The 17,914-nt window shown below is 41.0% G+C and overlaps 1 protein-coding gene across 3 annotated transcripts in view; it reads right to left on the bottom strand.

Annotated features, from left to right (window-relative positions):
- Positions 1 to 17,914, bottom strand: part of TRIM44 (tripartite motif containing 44) — a 108,936-nt gene that overhangs the window by 70,159 nt on the left and 20,863 nt on the right. The window lies entirely within an intron of this gene.

The raw sequence follows: 17,914 nt of genomic DNA, 5'->3' as shown, positions 1-17,914 counted from the left end.
AAAACATTGCTGGGATGAACTGAGAAAGATGGAACAGGGTCAGGAGCAGGAAGCTACACAAAGGAAAAGTATCTGAGTCTACAATGATTGAAGCTTTCAGAAATACTTGTTCTCTTAGCCAAATTTCCTGCAAGTAACTTTAAAGGAGCCCATTCCAAAAATGACTAAAAAACTTGTGAAGTGCATGAAATAGAGTGTGAAGATGCTAAATACCTCCCCAAAGGTGAAAAAGTCCATTTTTACTCCCCTTTTCCTCTTCTGAATGACTACTATTCAAAAAGAGTATAATAAAAAAGCAGAAAATGGAACTTTTTCAATGCTGCAATCTGTCCTCACTCCCACAGCATGGCACCCTCTCAGCATGCCAGTGTCTATGGAAACTTCCAGGTAGGAAATCTCTAAGTTAAGCCTTCTGTATAGCCTGGGGTTTATTCTGGCATTTGACCTCGAGAGAGCTCCTTGCAAACCTCTGCCGGGCTCCAGTGAGGACAAAGGAAGAGCTCCATCAACAAGTAGGACAGAGTCCTTTATCAGTGGACGGCTGGATCTCCCATTTTCCTATGTCTTTTGTGTATGAGTGGAAGAGCCACTATTTGTGAATAAAACAACTGTCCACTCCTAAGGCTTGGAAAATTATCCAACAGGCTAGAAACACAGCAGATAAGACCTATGAAAAAAACAAAAACTGTGAACTACATTCTATTACCAACATTCTGAGGGATGGCAAACATTTTCCTGACAACGTGGTTAGGAGCCTGGATTGCTTGGATTTTACAATGGGGCGTTGAGAAGGGTAGAGAAAACGCTATTAAAATGAACATTTAATCTCTTGCCAAACCATTTTTCTCATCTTCATCAGCAGCCTCTAGACAAAAGCAGTCATTTGTATCTTCTTTACCTCCTTTCCTCATTTGGTTAAGAGTACCATGGGATCTCTACCTCAGTTATCACTTAGTTACTTCACGTATGCACTCAATGAAGTAATGTGATATTTACTGCTGCTGTATTATTATTTGTATTATAAAAGACTGTAAGAAATATACCAAAATGTTGGAGAGTGGCTATCTCTGAGTGCTGGAATTAAGGGTACTTTTCTTTTTTTTACTTTTCAGTCCAAATTTTCTACAATAATGTGTAGCACTTATCTTTTCTTGAAGAGTAATTTTTTAAAAGAAATATGGCTCAAAAAGAAGTTAAATCCTCAGTAAGATATTAGCAAATCGAATCCAACAATGCATAAAAGGAATTATATACCACGACTAAGTGGGATTTATCCTGGGTATGCAAGGCTGGTTCAACATTTGAGAACCAGTTCATATGATCTACCATCAACAGGCTAAAGAAGAAAAATCACATGATCATATCAGTAGATGCAAAAAAAGCTCCTGACAAAATCTAATGTCTATTTATGATAAAAACCATCAGCAAACTAGGAACAGAGAACTTTCTCAACTTCATAAAAAATATACAAAAAATCTACAGCTAACATACTTAATGGTGAGAAACTAGACTTCTCCTGCTAAGATCAAAAACAAGGTAAGTATGTTTCCTCTCACTACTCCTTTTCAAAAGACAAAAGGAAATAAAAGGTTTACACGTTGAGAAGGTAGAAATAAAACAGCCTTTGTTCACAATTGACGTGATCATCTATGTAGAAAATCCAAAAGAGTCATCAAAAAAAGCTCCTGGAACTAATAAGCAGTTATAACAAAGTTGCCAGATACAGAGCTAATATAGAAAAGTCAGTCACTTCCCTATATATACCATCAGTGAACAAATGGAATTTGAATTTTAAAACACAATACCATTTATATTAGTACCCCCAAAATGAAATACTTAGGTATAAACTGAACAAAATATGTACAAAATGTATATGAGGAAAACTGAAAATGAAAGAAATCAAAGGAGAAATGAAAGAAAATGAAAGAAATCAAAGGAGAAAAAAATGTAAAGACAGTCCATGTTCATAGACAGGAAGACTGAAAATTGTCAAGATGTCAGTTCTTCCCAACTTGATCTATGAATTCAATGCAGTCCCAATCAAAATCCCAGCAAGTTTTTTTATGGATATTAACAAACTGATTCTAAAGTTTACATGGAGAGGTAAAAGCCCCATAATAGTCAATACAATACTGAAGAAAAAGAACAAAGTCAGAAGACTGACACTACTCAACTTAAAGACTTACTATAAAGCTACAGTAATCAAGACAGTGTGGTATTGCTGAAAGAACAAGCAAATATATCAGTGGAACAGAACAGAGCTCATAAATAGATCCACATAAATACAGTCAGCTGATACTGAACAAAGGAGCACAGGCAATACAAATGGAGAAAACACAGTCTTTTTAACAAATGATGCTGAAACAACTGGACGTCCACATGCAAAAAAAAAAAAAAGAATCTAGCCAGGGATCTTATATCTTTCACAAAAATTAATTCAAGATAATCATGGACCTAAATGTAAAATGCAAAACTATAAAACTCCTAGAAGATAACATAGATGACCTTGGGTATGGTGATGACTATTTAGATACAATTCCAAAGGCACTATCCATGAAAGAAATAATTGATAAGCTGGACTTCATTAAAATTAAAAAACTTGTTCTCTGAGAATTGACACTTAAGAGAATGAGAAGGCAAGACACAGACTGGAAGAAAACACACCTGATAAAGGACTGTTATCAACATATACAAAGAACTCTTAAAACTCAACAATAAGAAAACCCAATTAAAAAATGAGCCAATGACCTGAACAGACATCTCATCAAAGAAGATATAGAGGTGACAAAGAAGCATTGGAAAGATTCTCAACATGATATGTCATTAGGGAAATGCAAATCAAAACAACACTGAGATACCACTACACACCTATTAGAATGGCCAAAATCTGAACAATCACAACACCAAATGCTGATGAGGGTGTAGAGCAGCTCTCATTCACTGCTGATGAGAATGCAAAATGGTGCAGCCACTTTGGAAAACAGTTTGGCAATTTCTTAGAAAACTACATACGCTTACCATGGGATCCAGCAATTATGCTCCTTGCTATTTACCCAAAGGAGCTGAACATTTAGGTCCACACAAAAACCTGCACATGGGTGTTTACAGCTTTATTCACAATTGCCAAAACTTGGAAGCAACCAACATGTCTTTAAGTAGGTAAATGGATGAATAAACTGTGATACATTCAGACAACGGAATATTATTCAGTGTAAAAAAAGAGCTATCAAGCCATGAAAAGACATGGAAGAACCTTAAATGCATATGACTAAATGAAAGAATTCAACCTGTATGATTCCAACTGTATGAAATTCTAGAAAAGGCTATGGAGACAGTAATAAGCTCAGTGGATGTCAGAGGTTTGGGGAGAGAGAAGGATGAACAGGCAGAACACAGAGGATTCTTAGGGCAGTGAAAATATTCTGTATGATACTGTAGTGGTAGATAATATGTCCCTGTGCATTTTTCCAAACCCACAGAATGTACACCACCAAGAGTGAACCCTAATGTAAACTATGGACTTTGGGTAATAATGATGTAGTTTCACTGACTGTAACAAATGCACCACTCTGGCGTGGGATACTGATGTTGGAGGCTGTATCTGTGGAGGCAGGGGGCATATGGGAATGCTATTTTTTGCTCAGTTTTGCTGAGAATCTAAAACTATTCTAAGAAATAAAGTCTATTTTTAAAAGTTAATACAATTAAAACAGAAAACGAAATAGCCACTGAAGTGGAGCCTAGAGAAGGTCTAGGGGTGGGCTGAGCATCCAAAGGGCCAGGCAGGACAATTCTTCAGCTTGAACCTTAGTCTCAAACATGTCAGCATTTTATTCTTTGCCTTCCCAGTAAATACTAGACCTTTCCTTCCTAATCTGATTCCGCTTTTCTACCACAAATCAAAGGTTTTTAAAAGTCCTTTTCAACTAAAGTTAAAATAATGGCTTCCACAACAACTAAGCACTTTTAGCATGTGCTGCTCCTGCCATTTGAACATTCCTCTATGGGACCCTGAGTCATCCTGCGGCTCCTCAGAAGAGCCAGGTTTAGTGTCTGGAAAAACTCTGAAAAAGGTCTAACTGATCCAATGAGTGACAGGCTCATCAATGACAAACAGACATCATCACAATATACTGGAGAGACATGTGCTTTAAAACCTTGTATAACCACAGCAGCACCAACCCTCATGATACTGCTCTTATCACAAAGTAGGAGATGGAGTTAGGAGCAAGGTGGGGAGAAACAGATGGCATGCCTAACTTTTGCCTGGTTCCTGTCACTGGACATTCTCTTGCCTTTTAATCTGCGACAAAGATACAGTCTTATGAATAATAACGATGAAGATATTAAGAGCGACCACGTGCAGGCAGCATTCCAGGTGCCATCACAGACGTGTTTCTGATTTAATCCTCAGGCAGGCAATAATACTTTCATTTTATGGTAGGGGAACTGAAGCCCACAGTGGTAAAGTCACTGGCCCGGAATTACGCAGCAGGTAAGCTATGGAGCAAAGATTCACCTCAGGTCAGCCTTTCCCAGGTCAGGGCTCTGACAACCACTCTATCTAGTAACCTCCTCCTGAAAAGGAAACTGAGCCTCTGAGAACCATTATGAGACCACCAGAAAGCAACCTGGCACAGAAGAGAGCACTCGGAATGGGGAGTTAGAGGCCGTGGATGTTTTCAGAACCAACCAGCTGCGTGACTTTGGACAAGTCACGGAATCTCTCAGGGCCTCAGGTTCCTGAGCTATTAAAAATGAAAAGCTAAACTCAACCTTCCTTTTATCTCTAAAATGATATAGCTGCACAAATTTTATACTCTTGGAACTATTCACTAATCCAGATTTGCCTCTAATCACACTTGTTGCTAAAACAAGAGGGGCATCAGGGGACTAGGAATCTGACCTATAAGTTGTTAGGGTAACACAGTCAAAACAGGAAGTAAAGAAGAATGCAGAATAACCCTTTTCCTATGGCAGTGCTGCCTCCCCTCCTACTTTTAACCACCAATCTTAGTTAGAAAGTCACATAAAGCCTGCTGCCCGGTCTCCTCCAGCACTGAAGAGTCTACTAGTCACCAACTCCATTTGCTCTCACTACTGACCTGTCTGTATCATTTAGCACTGCTGATACCCCTCAGTCTTTAATTTCTCTCCTCTCACGGTTTCTATGACCTTGGACTTCCCCGGCTTTCTGTTTATCAGCTTCATCCCTGCAATTTTACACACACTCTCCAGACAGCTGCGATTGAGAAACTCTGAGAGTTTTTCAACCTTGGCACTACTGACATTTGGGGTCAGTATTTCTCTGTTGTGGGGAAATGTCCTGTGCACTGTAAAATATGTAGCAGCATCCCTGGCCTCTATGTAGTAGAGACAGTAGCACTGCTCCCCAGCCCCAATTAGGACAACCAAAAGAGTCTCCAGGCATTGTTAAATGCCCTCTGGGTACAAAACTGCTTTCTCTCTATAACCTCCTCCTTAGCAGTTTCATCCCATCTTTGCAATTCAACTACCATCTCCATGCAGATGGCTCCTAAGCCTGGGTTTTTTCTTGAGGTCTCTAGTCTCACCATTCCTTTTGATGTGTATCTCCACCTGGATACTTTCCTATTACTTAAACCATCAAGCATCAAACTGAATCCTCTCCCTCCTCCTCATGATTGTCACTGCTACCATTCTGGGCACTTACATATTAGGCACTATTCTAAGCACTTTACATGCGTCACTTCAATTAATCATCACAATGATACCATGAGGTAGCAATCATTATTATATCAATTTCATAGATGAAGAAACTGACGCACAGTGGGGATAAGAAACCTGCCTAAATTCACACACATAGTAGGTGGCAAAGGTGGAGTCTGAACCCACATAGTTTGACTACATAATCTGCCTTCTAACCACAACATTATTCTTTCATATCCTCCCTTCAAACCTTGTCCTGTTCCCCTCTCCCCCTTAACGATACCACAGTTTAGGCAATCACCCAGGCTCTAAACTCTGGAATCAAGTTTTATTTTCTCCACTAGATAATAGGTGCCTTGACTTAATATCTGGAGGAGAAATTAAAACATCTTTGCTTAGGGTCTGGCACATCATGGCGGTCAATACCTTCTGACTGTCAGAAGCCATCCTGCACCTGCCTCTCCACCACAGTCTGGCTGAAGAAGCCTCCCCCTTTACCTATGAACACCCCTTCTTGCACCCCTTTCCCACCACTCCCCACTAAATAACTATACCCATTCTCTAGACTCATATGCTCCATTTAAGCTCCACCTGCACCCCCGCAACCCAGACCCTTTAACCCAGCCCCACTCTCACTTGAACCACTAATCTGCCGAAACACAATTCTAAGACACAAAGAGCTTCTGAGGGATTTGAAGAAACTATTTAGGATTCTGATCCTACCTCCAACTTGTTCCAGGCCAGCTTTCTCTCCTTTGTCATCTCCACTTGGCCCTGAATCCTTGGCTTCCTAATCTTGACCTCAAATCCCACCTTTCGCCCTTCAGACTCAGTAACTACACGTGCTCTTCAAGCTCTCCTTCTTCGTGTTTAGACCTTAGATTTGCCCTATATAGTCTTTGGCTTGGCTTGTACCTTTGACTTTCAGAATCGCATTCCCTTGGACAGGAACCCCATATTTCAGTCAGAACACTCCAGCCTTCCTCTATTTCTGCCAGCACGCTTCTCCCTGAGGCTACAAATTTTGGTACTTGAGCCTAAGTACGCTGTTGTTCTTTACCAGCTTCATGCATATGACCCTGTAATACGCTTCTTCTGAACTTCCTCCCTTTCATGGTTTTCCCTCCTCGACACACAAACATAAATACACAGGTACACGCGCACCCACATACACAGAGCATTAGAGGCTCAGGACTATGTTTCCGAGAGGCTGTGTACTTGAAAGATCCTAGTAAACACTTGAATCTACTAATCAGCTGTGAAGTGGATAGCAACTGTGTGCCCCAGTCACCTGAGACACAGTCACAGCAGACTGACAAGTAGCCCTAGTGTGAGAGACGGAGATCCAACCACTATGGCTGTGTCATCATTGCCAAGCACTGTCTCCTCCCAGGACCACCTGTTCATGCTGTCAGCTGCTACGAATTTATTGCCATGACAACTTGATGTGTAACCCAGCGTCATGGCACTGATCTGGAGGCACCAGAGAAGAGTTCAAGAGGGATGCTGGGCTCACTTTGAATGGATACTATTGCTCGCTCTTAAGACGCTTCTCTCTGCCTGACCCCAGGGTGGCAATAAAGAAAGCAATTATAAACTTCTGAGCAACACTTTTCCTGAGTGAAAAGAAAAAAAATTCTGGGTGTCCCCTGTAGAAATGTGAAAGTAGAAGAACGGGTCCCCTGAGACACCCAGGGCTTATAACAAACAAGAATATGAGAGAGAGCTTCTATTCCACCTTCTTTTCTAGCTTTCTTTCTGCCTTACCTGTGTATAAAACAGAAAGACAGCTTCTGCTTCAGAAGTTACTGTGTAGGAAGTGGGAAGTAGAAGGTGCCACTGAAAGCTTCAGGGGCAACTAAACAGAAATTATACTATTTTTAAACCTCTCAGACTTGAATATACAAAGAAAGCCTATTTTATCCGCTGAAGATTAAAGCAATTACATTAAAACAAGACTCACCCCTCACCTCCATTTCAGTTCTCTAGCCACACACCTTTCCTGAAAAGCCACAGCTATCTGTATACTACAGAAACCACAAAACCAAAACAGCTGCCTGCCACCAAGAAGAGTCAGGAAAGGGCACTGAGATGTAGGTCTCATGTTTTCTGAGTCTTCTTTGCTACAGAGGGTCGGAATAGTAAAGCTGGTGGAGTCTGTGGTGACAGAGAAAGACTGCAGTACTGGCTCTGCTAACTCTATGCTTCTGAAGCTCAGAAAGGTGAAAGTTTTTCATAGATATTTTTGTGAAGTTTACACAAAGTAATACATGGAAAGAACTTAGTACTCTCTGGGAACATAGACACATCAGCAGAACTGTTCTGCTGGTCCAGATAACAGTAACTGTGAGCATTTATTGTGGGTTTTTCCTATGGTACCCACCGAGCTCTCACAGATACAGAGACCCAGCCAGTTCTCTTAGAGAAAGAAAACTTACACCCTTGGGAGTACAGATTCAAATTTCCCAAAGGAACACAGGAAGGACTTCCTCACACATCCTAGGCACTGAAGAGCACGGATGTCAATGAGAGGCTCCTAGCCCCTGTTTCAGTAGATAGCCACAGGCTGTGAGTGAACCTTTTCCAGTTTGATAAGATCAGATGCTGTCCACTTCCACAACACAGAAGCAAAGCACCGGAAGGACAGGTCACACCCTGCCCCTCAGCACCTGCACAGAGTCTGGAGGTATAGTCAGCTCCCCAACCTCAAACTTGTCTCTATTATATTTGCTCTCTTTAGCCGACTGAAACCCTACTACACCCCCTTGAGCAGCTAACAACCTGCTAACCTAAGAACCATAGGGCTTGTTAAACAACTACAGTTTCTAAAATACTTTCTGGACCATCAAAAGCTGTGATACCAATCATCTTCCATCATTTCTTTTCTCCTCCTCAAAAGTTTCCATTTGCAGGATACTCATTAATAAAAACATAATATTTGTCTCATTTTATTGATGAAACCGAAGGCTCAGACAAATCAAATGATGGACGTAATAAGTGCCAGTATTTGGACTCGGGCCATCTGGCTCCAATGTCTGTGCTCTTTCAACATAAAAGTAAAGGAAAGCATGGCATACTCAATCTAACATTTTTTCCCTAAAAGTCTGAACAAACTCTACATTTGTATACTATTGCCAACCCATCTTCTAAAACTAAAAAGTTAATAACTTCCTACAACTTCTACTAATTCCATATAGCAATCATAGAAAGGCAATTTATTGCCATCGTTAACCCTGTGGCCTTGGACAAGTCAATATACCTCTTAAATGTTTCTTCATCTGTAAAATGGGGATTATAAATGTCTAATTAATCAGGTTGAGCTAGGAATTAAGGTGATATCATAGAATCTGTTTCACCTGCTAAAGAAGTAAACAAAAGCTATTGAGCAATGGGGCGGAGATCAACTGGATCACGGGTTGAATGGAAGTGTTCTACACAACCACAGAGCCCTGGCGGATTTTGCCCTTTGGCTAAATGCAGAGGCAATCAGGGGAGAGGCCAGTTTTCAAATTTTACATTCATACATACATACAAGCATTGACACACAGACCTGGTTGACTGAGGTTGCATTCTGTAGCTTTAGCCTTAAGATATCAAAAAAGGGAAACCCCACATTTTTCCTTGAGTAAACCTGAATTTTATTTCCTAGCTGAATGAGGTTGAACTAAAAGGAAAAGGGGAGGGAGGGGGACAGGAAAGAAGGAGACCCTTAAATAAAACTCTGGGTGGTTTTTATCACTATTATCACAAAAAGTTCTATACCTAGCTACCCAGGCTCCTAAATTAAATGTCAAATACAATCCTACACTGGAAACGTGAAGTGTGGCTGCTATGGGGGAGCCCTGACAGCTCCACTCCCTTCTTCACGTTGGCCATGTAATAAGCCCTTTAAGCTCTGGCTAAGAGTAAATTATCAAGGCTCCTGTCAGTGCACAGAGGAGCTGGAGCGGAGGAGAAGGACATCACAATGTGTTAATTTTATTAAGCCATTTAAAGCTCAATCCCTTTGATTTCTAACAATGCTCCAGCCCACTAGGCAGCTCAGAGACCACGTCCACCTAGTTTTAAAATGCCTAGAGCTGATTTGTACGGTGCTTCAATTAGGAGCTCTGGGGCTCCAATAGAAAGAGAACAGCCAAAGGGAAACGGAAAGTAGGGAGGGAACCAGAATCTCAGTGGTGTTTACTTTAAAGTGGGGCTATGTCTCCTAATGTGTCTCTTAAATGCCACACATGATTTCTTTTGTGGCTCTTAATTTCTCTATTTTTCTTTTAATTTGGCACCAGGCAGTTTTGCTAACTAGAGAGTTTGCTCCATAACAATAAACATAATTGCTTCTAGGCACTGATTTGTTTCCATTGGGAATATATGGACACACAGCTGCACACTCCCCAAGGCAGATATATTTGCCTTGACTTGAATGGGCAATAGACACAGAACCAACAACAGGCAAGGCGGCCATGCAAGGCCCACAGAGTCAGCCAGCCAGGCAGCAACACCTAGGGGTCTCAACTATGGAGATCTAACTCAATTTATTTGCATGTCATTATCACTCGAAGAGGTAGCAATGGCCCTTTAAAACCTGAAATCTGTAAGTGTCACTAATGCCGGGAAGTGTTAACTGATCAAAGTGCAGAATCCAGTTAGTTATGAACAGGTGGCTTATTTTTCTCCACCAGTATTAGAAGATCTCCTAAACTCCTGGAGGGGGTGAGGGGGGGAAACTACCCCCATGTACCCTTGCCCTTCTACTGGAAACAGTGGGGTGGGTCTCAGGACTAGGAGAAAGCTAGCAGCAGCCATCATTTACAGGATGTTGTCCTAAGCATTTTAAATGGATTATCTCATTTAATCTTCCTAACAACCCTATGAAGGATGTACTATTATCCTCTATTTTGCAGCTGAAAAAACAAAAACACTGAGAAATGGAGAGGTTAAGCACAGGATCTGCTCAAGACTGCATAGTTATCAACTCTGGACGGTATCGGTCCCAGTGAGCTTTTAATAACTGTAAAATACTGCCTCCCCCTGACAGAGGCTAACATTCGATTTCTGAACCTCATTCCTGTCTAGAAGAGGAGAGGAGAAAGAAAAAGGACTATTCGCTGCTGACAATTCAAGTGAAGGCCTGAAAGAAGTGATTCAGACAGTAGTCTCTCTCTCAACAGCTTTACTGAGATATAATTCACATCACCAGACAATTCGGTGGTTTCTAGAATATTCAGAGAGTTGTGCGATCATCACAGTCAATTTCAGAACATTTTTATCACCACAAACAGAAAAAAGAATCACGCAATATCAGGTCTTTTGTGAATGACTTCTTTCACTCAGCTTAATGCTTCTGAGGATTATCCTTGTTGCAGCATGTGTCAGGACTTGATTGCTTTTCATTGCCAAATAGTCTTCCACTGTGTGGATATACCACATTTTATTTACCCATACATTGGTTGTGCTGTTTCCACATCCTGGATAGTATGAATAATGCTGCTATGAACACTGGTGTGCAGTTTTTGTGTGGATGTATCTTTTCATTTCTCTTGGGTATATACTCCAGGATGGAATTGCTGGATCACACGGCAACTCTTATGTTTAACCTTCTGAGTAACTGGCAGGTCATATTCCAAAGTCACTATACGTTTTTACATCCCCCCCCCAAAATTTACGAGAGTTCCAATTTTTCCACATCCTTGTCAAATGGACAAAACTTCTCTTTACTGGGAAAACTACAGAGCTATAGTCCTAAAAGCCGTCGACCTTCTTGAGCTCTGCTGTAATTGCCTGGGTGACCTTGGGCAAGAACCTTTACTACCCTGGCACCTCAGTGTCCTCACCTATAAAGTGGAGGGCCTGGAGCAAATGGCTTCAGACTTCCCACTGTGCCCTGCATTTATTCATTCTGTCACATGATGGGAGATACCCTGACCAGTGGGGAGGTAGATGCTGTGAAACAGATAGCTTGAAGCTGACTACACGATTGTGTATCTGACTTTGCATTAACTCAGTTTCCATTGTGCCTGAATAACCTTAGACTGTGACTATCATGCCTGCCTCAAAAAACAAATAAACAAACTCACAGAATCTGCTTATGCTATTAGGAAGAAAAGAGAAATGCCTTATTATGTAAAGGTTCCACTTGGCAATAACGGCAGACTGGCATTCAGGATTTTAGTTTCCTAAATTGGGGTTCAAAGATAGAAGTGGATTCAAATGATAAAATGTATGTATTTATAAGAAATAATGTTAGGTGAAAAAAGCAGGACATAAACTATGTGTATGTGTGTGTGTGTGTGTGTGTGTGTGTGTATAGTTATAGTTTTATATATATATACACACATAGAATAATAGTTATATAACTCTTGAACAACACTGGGGTTGGGGAGCCAGCCCGCTGACCCTCTATGCAGTTGAAAGTCCTTGTATGACTAAGAGTCAGCCCTCCGTTATGGGATTCCTCCATACCCGCAGTTCTGGGTTCTGCATCCACAGATTCAACCAACTGCAGATCATGTAGTTTTGATACTATAGTATTTACCTTTTTTTTTTTTTTTTTTTTTGCGGCACGCGGGCCTCTCACTGTTGTGGCCTCTCCCGTTGCGGAGCACAGGCTCCAGACGCGCAGGCTCAGCTCACGGGCCCAGCTGCTCCGCGGCATGTGGGATCTTCCCGGACCGGGGCACGAACCCGCGTCCCCTGCATCAGCAGGCGGACTCTCAACCACTGCGCCACTAGGGAAGCCCCTATAGTATTTACTATCGAAAAAAAATCCTCATGTAAGTGGACCATGTTCAAACCATGTTGTTCAAAGGTCAATTATATATAGAATAATAGGACTCTTCTATCTGAAAGGCGAAGCACCATAATATTAATCAGCTTTCTCACTGCTGTGTTTCGAAGTATGGAGTATTGACCATGTGTACCAGGCTGTACACTAAAAAAGCAGAACTCAGAACTACCAAATTAGATGTTCTGAGTGAGGCTCAAGAATCCTCAATTTTAGAAAAAAGTACTGAAAGTTTACAAACTACTGCAGGTAGCAGAAGACTGGCTGATTTCTTCTTTCTACATTATAGTTGTCTGTATTTTCTACATTTTTCTACGAAGAACATGTATCACTTTTGTAACTGCGGGATGGGAAAAGGGGAAATCGTTTCGTTTTGATAAAGGCAGGGAGATGGTGAAGGAGGGCAAAGAGCTGGCTTCTCCTCTTCCTGCTGCCCAAGTGTCTACAGAGGATGAAAAGAGGTCACATTTGCTTCTGGGTGATTTCCATGCCTCAGAGCCTAGACTGGACCTGAGAAAGCACTGGTATTTTTCCCATTTGGTGTCCTTCATACATAAGGGGAAACTACTGAAGCACTTGCCTTAGTTCTCCATTTGGCCAGGGCTAAATGCTCTGGGGCTGTCATGGATCCTTTGTCATCTCCCCATATTTTCTCCAGTCCTGGGACTCTAGGATTGTGGGAAGCTGTGGCTGCAGGATCCAGTAAGGGAGGTAAAAGAAGGGTGCGAGGGAAAAATAGTTAGTGAAGAGTCATATTGCTAGGGATGACAGGCTATGTATAAATATCAACTTACCCATGGGTTCAACAACAGTGTGGGGGTGAATAACATGAAGAAAGATGAATCTGAAGTCCAGTCCTGTTCCCACCACTTACTAGCAAGCTGTTTAATCCCTGTAAGTCTTGGATTGCGTATCCATAAAACAGGGCAAATGATATTTCTTTTCATATGGTTGCTGTAATAGATAATGCATATCTATTACTAGGTACCACGCTAGTAGGGCTTGAGGATACAGAGATAAACACAATTCATGTCTTCCAAGATTACTTCTTTTTTATGTAAAGTGAAGAAATAGGTCAACAGGGACTTCCCTGGTGATCCAGTGGTAAAGAATCCTCCTTCCAATGCAGGGGACATGGGTTTGATCCCTGGTTGGGGAACTAAGATCCCATATGCCACGGGGCAACTAAGCCCATGCGCCACAACTACTGAGCTCACACGCCTCAACTAGAGAACCCACCTGCCACAAACTACAGAGCCCACGTACTCTGAAGCCCGCGCCACAACTAGAGAAGAGAAAAGCTGCACACCACAATTAGAGAGAAGCCCAAAGGCCGCAACAAGTGCCGCAACGAGTGCCACAACGAAAGATCCCTCATGCCACAACGAAGACCTGATGCAGCCAAATAAATAAATAAATAAATGAAAAGAAATAGGTCAGTAATTCTAATAACCTTCCAACCAAAGAAACACTTTTGAATGAACCAACTTCATAACTGAGGCATCTCAATTCTCTCCTTTAGATGGATGAATAAATACTGCCCCAGTGAATACTTCTATCTTGCGGCAGGACAAGGACCAGCACAAGGCCTGACTTGACCCAGGTGAATAACAGGACACTAACACCAAGAATTCAAGTTAGGTTCTGCTTATATCCATTACTATTTGTACATGCAAAACCTATCATTTTAACAATAGTCTGATTAGCACTGGAGTGGAGGACTGGGCTATGTTCCATGTCAGTGATATCAGCTATTAGAAAGGTCTGTAAGGTCCTCTTGCAATTATAAAATGCTCTGTAAATGCTAAATAAAAATAAAATAAGAAAACAATCCTCAGTTCTATTTAACTAATTTCATGTTGCTAGACAATTCTTTGGTTTCATACTTCAGTAAGAATACCTGTAGAGATCGAAAAATAATAAGGAAAAGAACCTGATTATATTTTAGACAATCTTAGTATGATTAGATCCTATGTTTAATCCCACTCCAGTCACAGAGAATAATGTGAACCACTTGGCTCGAGTTTAAGATGCTTTTTTGATAATAACTTATTAAATTAATATGAATTTGAGATACACAAACATGGTTTAAACTGTTTGTTTCAAGCACACACCAGCTATAGGAAACAGTGAAGGGTGCACCTTGCATGGAAAGAAAAGCAATCAATATATCATAGAGAAAATAGCTATTATTAACTGAATAATGAGAGGTTAGTTAGATTGAGCTTAGCACCTTATACTTTAGTTCAATACTTTCTGGGAGACTGAGCATGGGGAAGGAAAGGAAGGAAATCAATGTGTTTTCTAAGTTTCAGTTTCCTCTGGGTAAACTATGAAAGGTAATTGCATAGTCACTACAAAGGAAAGCTGTAGAGAACTCAGATGCTTTAAATTTCCTAAAAATCTAGTCCGGACATAAACACACATACATACCCCTGATTAACTACATCTTTTAATTTCCCCAAAGTCTAGCATAAATATAAGAAATCTAGCGACTAAAATGCTGCTTTGTGCAACAGATGTTTCTGAAAAGTTTAGCTGCAAAAAAATGTTTGCAAACTGGATCAAGTCAAACGCATTAGGATTATTTAATAGACCACTTCCAATTAAACAAAATAAAGACTGTTATTAAAAATAATTTCTTTCCACTGTATACAAGTTCTGGATCCCCGGAGGTCTGCCCCCTTTAAAACAGGGCTCACCACAGCAACATGCACGCACACCACTTCATCTGGACCTGTGCCTTATTTAGCAACCATCTCTGGCTCTCATACCCATCCTTGGGCTCACCCCTAGTAGCTGGGATTTGATGTCTCCTGCTGTTCCTCTGGTTTGAGAACTCAGCCCACTCCTGGACCATGGCGATGGCCTTCATCATCCTCCTAATTCCTGACCAGGACTCCTTTCCCTTTTTTTGGCTTTGCTACTTCTCTGCTGGCCATACCTGTTTAAAGGAACCCTGTCCTCTCAGGGAGCCCAAGCTGATTACTCAGTTTACCTCCCTTCCCCTCTCTTACTCCTTTGCTCCCTCAGCTCAATTTATGTTTTCTAAGCCTGGAATTTTATGTATTTCATTTTTTTCAAGGTTGAAATCATTTGGACTTACAAGGGCTCTTCTGGCTATTTGCTGAAAGAACGAAGAAAACCAAAACACAAGATGGCAGGAAAATAACCAAGGTCCAGCACAGTTTCTAGTTCCCCCAGACACACTGAATCAGAAACTCTGGGGGTGGGTCCAGCACTCTGTATTTTAGTAAGTCCTCCAGGCGATTTTCATGAACACTGAAGTTTAAAGAACCATTGCTCTGAAGAAAAGAGGATTTCTGACAAATATTTTGGACAAAATGAGGCATCTCATTAAGAAGTCTATATTACTGACATAGAAGAATGTTTAAGATATTCTGTGTGATAAAACCACAGCTATGGTATAATTTTTGTAATATATCTTCGAAGCGTATTTCCACGTGAAAAAATGTCTAGGAGGTTACACACTAAGCTGTTAATAGTGGTTAATTTAAGGGAAATCCATTTTCCTTTTCCTTTATGGATAGCTGTATTTTTTTAATTATTTATTATTTTTATTTATAGCTGTGTTTTTTTATTTTTCCTTTACGGATAGCTGTATTTTTAATCTACAAGCATATATTATTTTATAATTTAATAAAAGGTTAATCTAGGCATCTTCCACTCCTCTTTGGCAAAACTGAGAGGTAAAAATTAACTCAGTCCCCAGTAGACCTCAGTGTCTGGACTAATCCAGCTTTGTGAGGCTTTAGGGAATTCTAGAGGAAGTGAGGCAGAGAGAGTGTTCGGGGCTCCATGACTCAGTCAGTGCCTCTATGTAAAGCTGCTGTGCCAGAAAACGACAGGTCATAAAGCCTAGGAGATTCTGCTCTTCTTAAATAAGCCAACTTAGAAAAAGGATGGTGGGGTTTGGAGGAAAAACAGAACAGACTAAAAACTTAATGAGTTCTTTCGGAAGACACCAATTTGTTTCTGGGAAATTTTTCTTTGTTGCAGAAATTATGTATTTAAGTGTCCCATTTTTCATCCCCTATTTGTGATCTAACAGTCATCCTGCAATTATGATGGTCCTTCTTCAAGCTGACTCCAGGTAAAAATGGCGTGCACATATGTTAGGCTAGAAAGCGGCTTGAAAATGAAATAGCGTGGTGGGAAATTATCCAGGGAGAGACAACGAGAAGATGAAAGAAAGGTGAGTGTGTATAAACATATCCAAGATCAAGTGAGGTCCCAGCAAATATCCTTTAGCTTATGATGCATTGTAGGAAAATCCTGAGGTTTCCACGGGTTGCTCTCATGGGGACTACTCAATTCTTTCAGCTCTGGCAAGTTTCCCATCAGAGGCACTATATGCATTCATAAAGGTTCCCAAAGCACTTTACCTGTATTATCATCATGCACAGAAGCCACTCAGTGTAATCTGTACACATTCTCTTGCTCTTCACTGTCTATAAGCATGTGGGTGTGGCAGAAAGAGGAAATACCGTTGTCTCCTTCAGGATAGCTGTTGTCCCAGAAACCAGAGAAACTCGGTAAAAAAAGCTTTCTGTTATCTTTAATAATTAATTGGTTCATCTTTACTAAAGGAAAACTATTTTCATATAAGTGGTTTTGGGGGAGGGGGGTCTTTCTACTTTTGAGTTAAGAAAATCGACAAAAGTTACCCCAATGTGTTCTTATCAATAAAATGGGAAATAAAAGCTAATTTACAAGGTTATTGCAATGATCACAAGTGTGTAAGAGGAGAGGGAGAATAACAAGTTAGTGCTTAATGGGTGCAGCGTCAGTTTGGGATGATGGAAAGGGCTCTGGAGATGGATGGTGGTGATGCTGCACAGCAACGTGAATGTGCTCAAGGCTGCCGAGCTGCACCATTAAAAGTGGTTCGAATGGGAGATTTCATTATGTATATTTTACCACAATTTTTTTAAAAGGTATGTAAGGCTCCTAGCACAGTGCCCGGCTCTTATTAGGTGCTCAAGAAATGCTAGTCTTATTCCCCTTATAAAATTTTTTAATTAAAAAAGAGACAGTATAAAAAGCCAAATAAAATCACGCTCCCTTCCCTATTTAATTGTGAAAGGCTTTGACTCTCAGGCAAAGCCAGCTGGCACCAGTACCGGGTAGTGCCACAGCAAACGTCTGAGTAGGAGAAGGGAGGCTACATTAGTCATAATCCCTTCGGCACGTTCAGTTCCCAGTCCACCCACAACCCTGGTATGGCGTCTCCCAGAATATCAATCCTACAGCCCCCAACATCTTGCAAAGAAAGCTGGGAAGCTTAAACCATTTCCCAGACCAGACTCCAGGTCATGAGGACAAAAGTATTCACAGTGGCAGCTGGCTCCCGTTAAGTGGGGGAGTTACAAGACGCTAGTACTGAACACCAACTGGATAGGCCTGAGCTTGTTCCAGTCCCCA

The sequence above is a fragment of the Monodon monoceros genome, unplaced genomic scaffold, assembly GCF_005190385.1.
Source record: "Monodon monoceros isolate NGI ecotype Baffin Bay Population unplaced genomic scaffold, NGI_Narwhal_1 Super_Scaffold_7, whole genome shotgun sequence".
Taxonomy (NCBI): Eukaryota; Metazoa; Chordata; class Mammalia; order Artiodactyla; family Monodontidae; genus Monodon; species Monodon monoceros.
The sequence above is the reverse complement of the archived record's forward strand: the minus strand, read 5'-3'. Positions and strand labels throughout refer to the sequence as shown.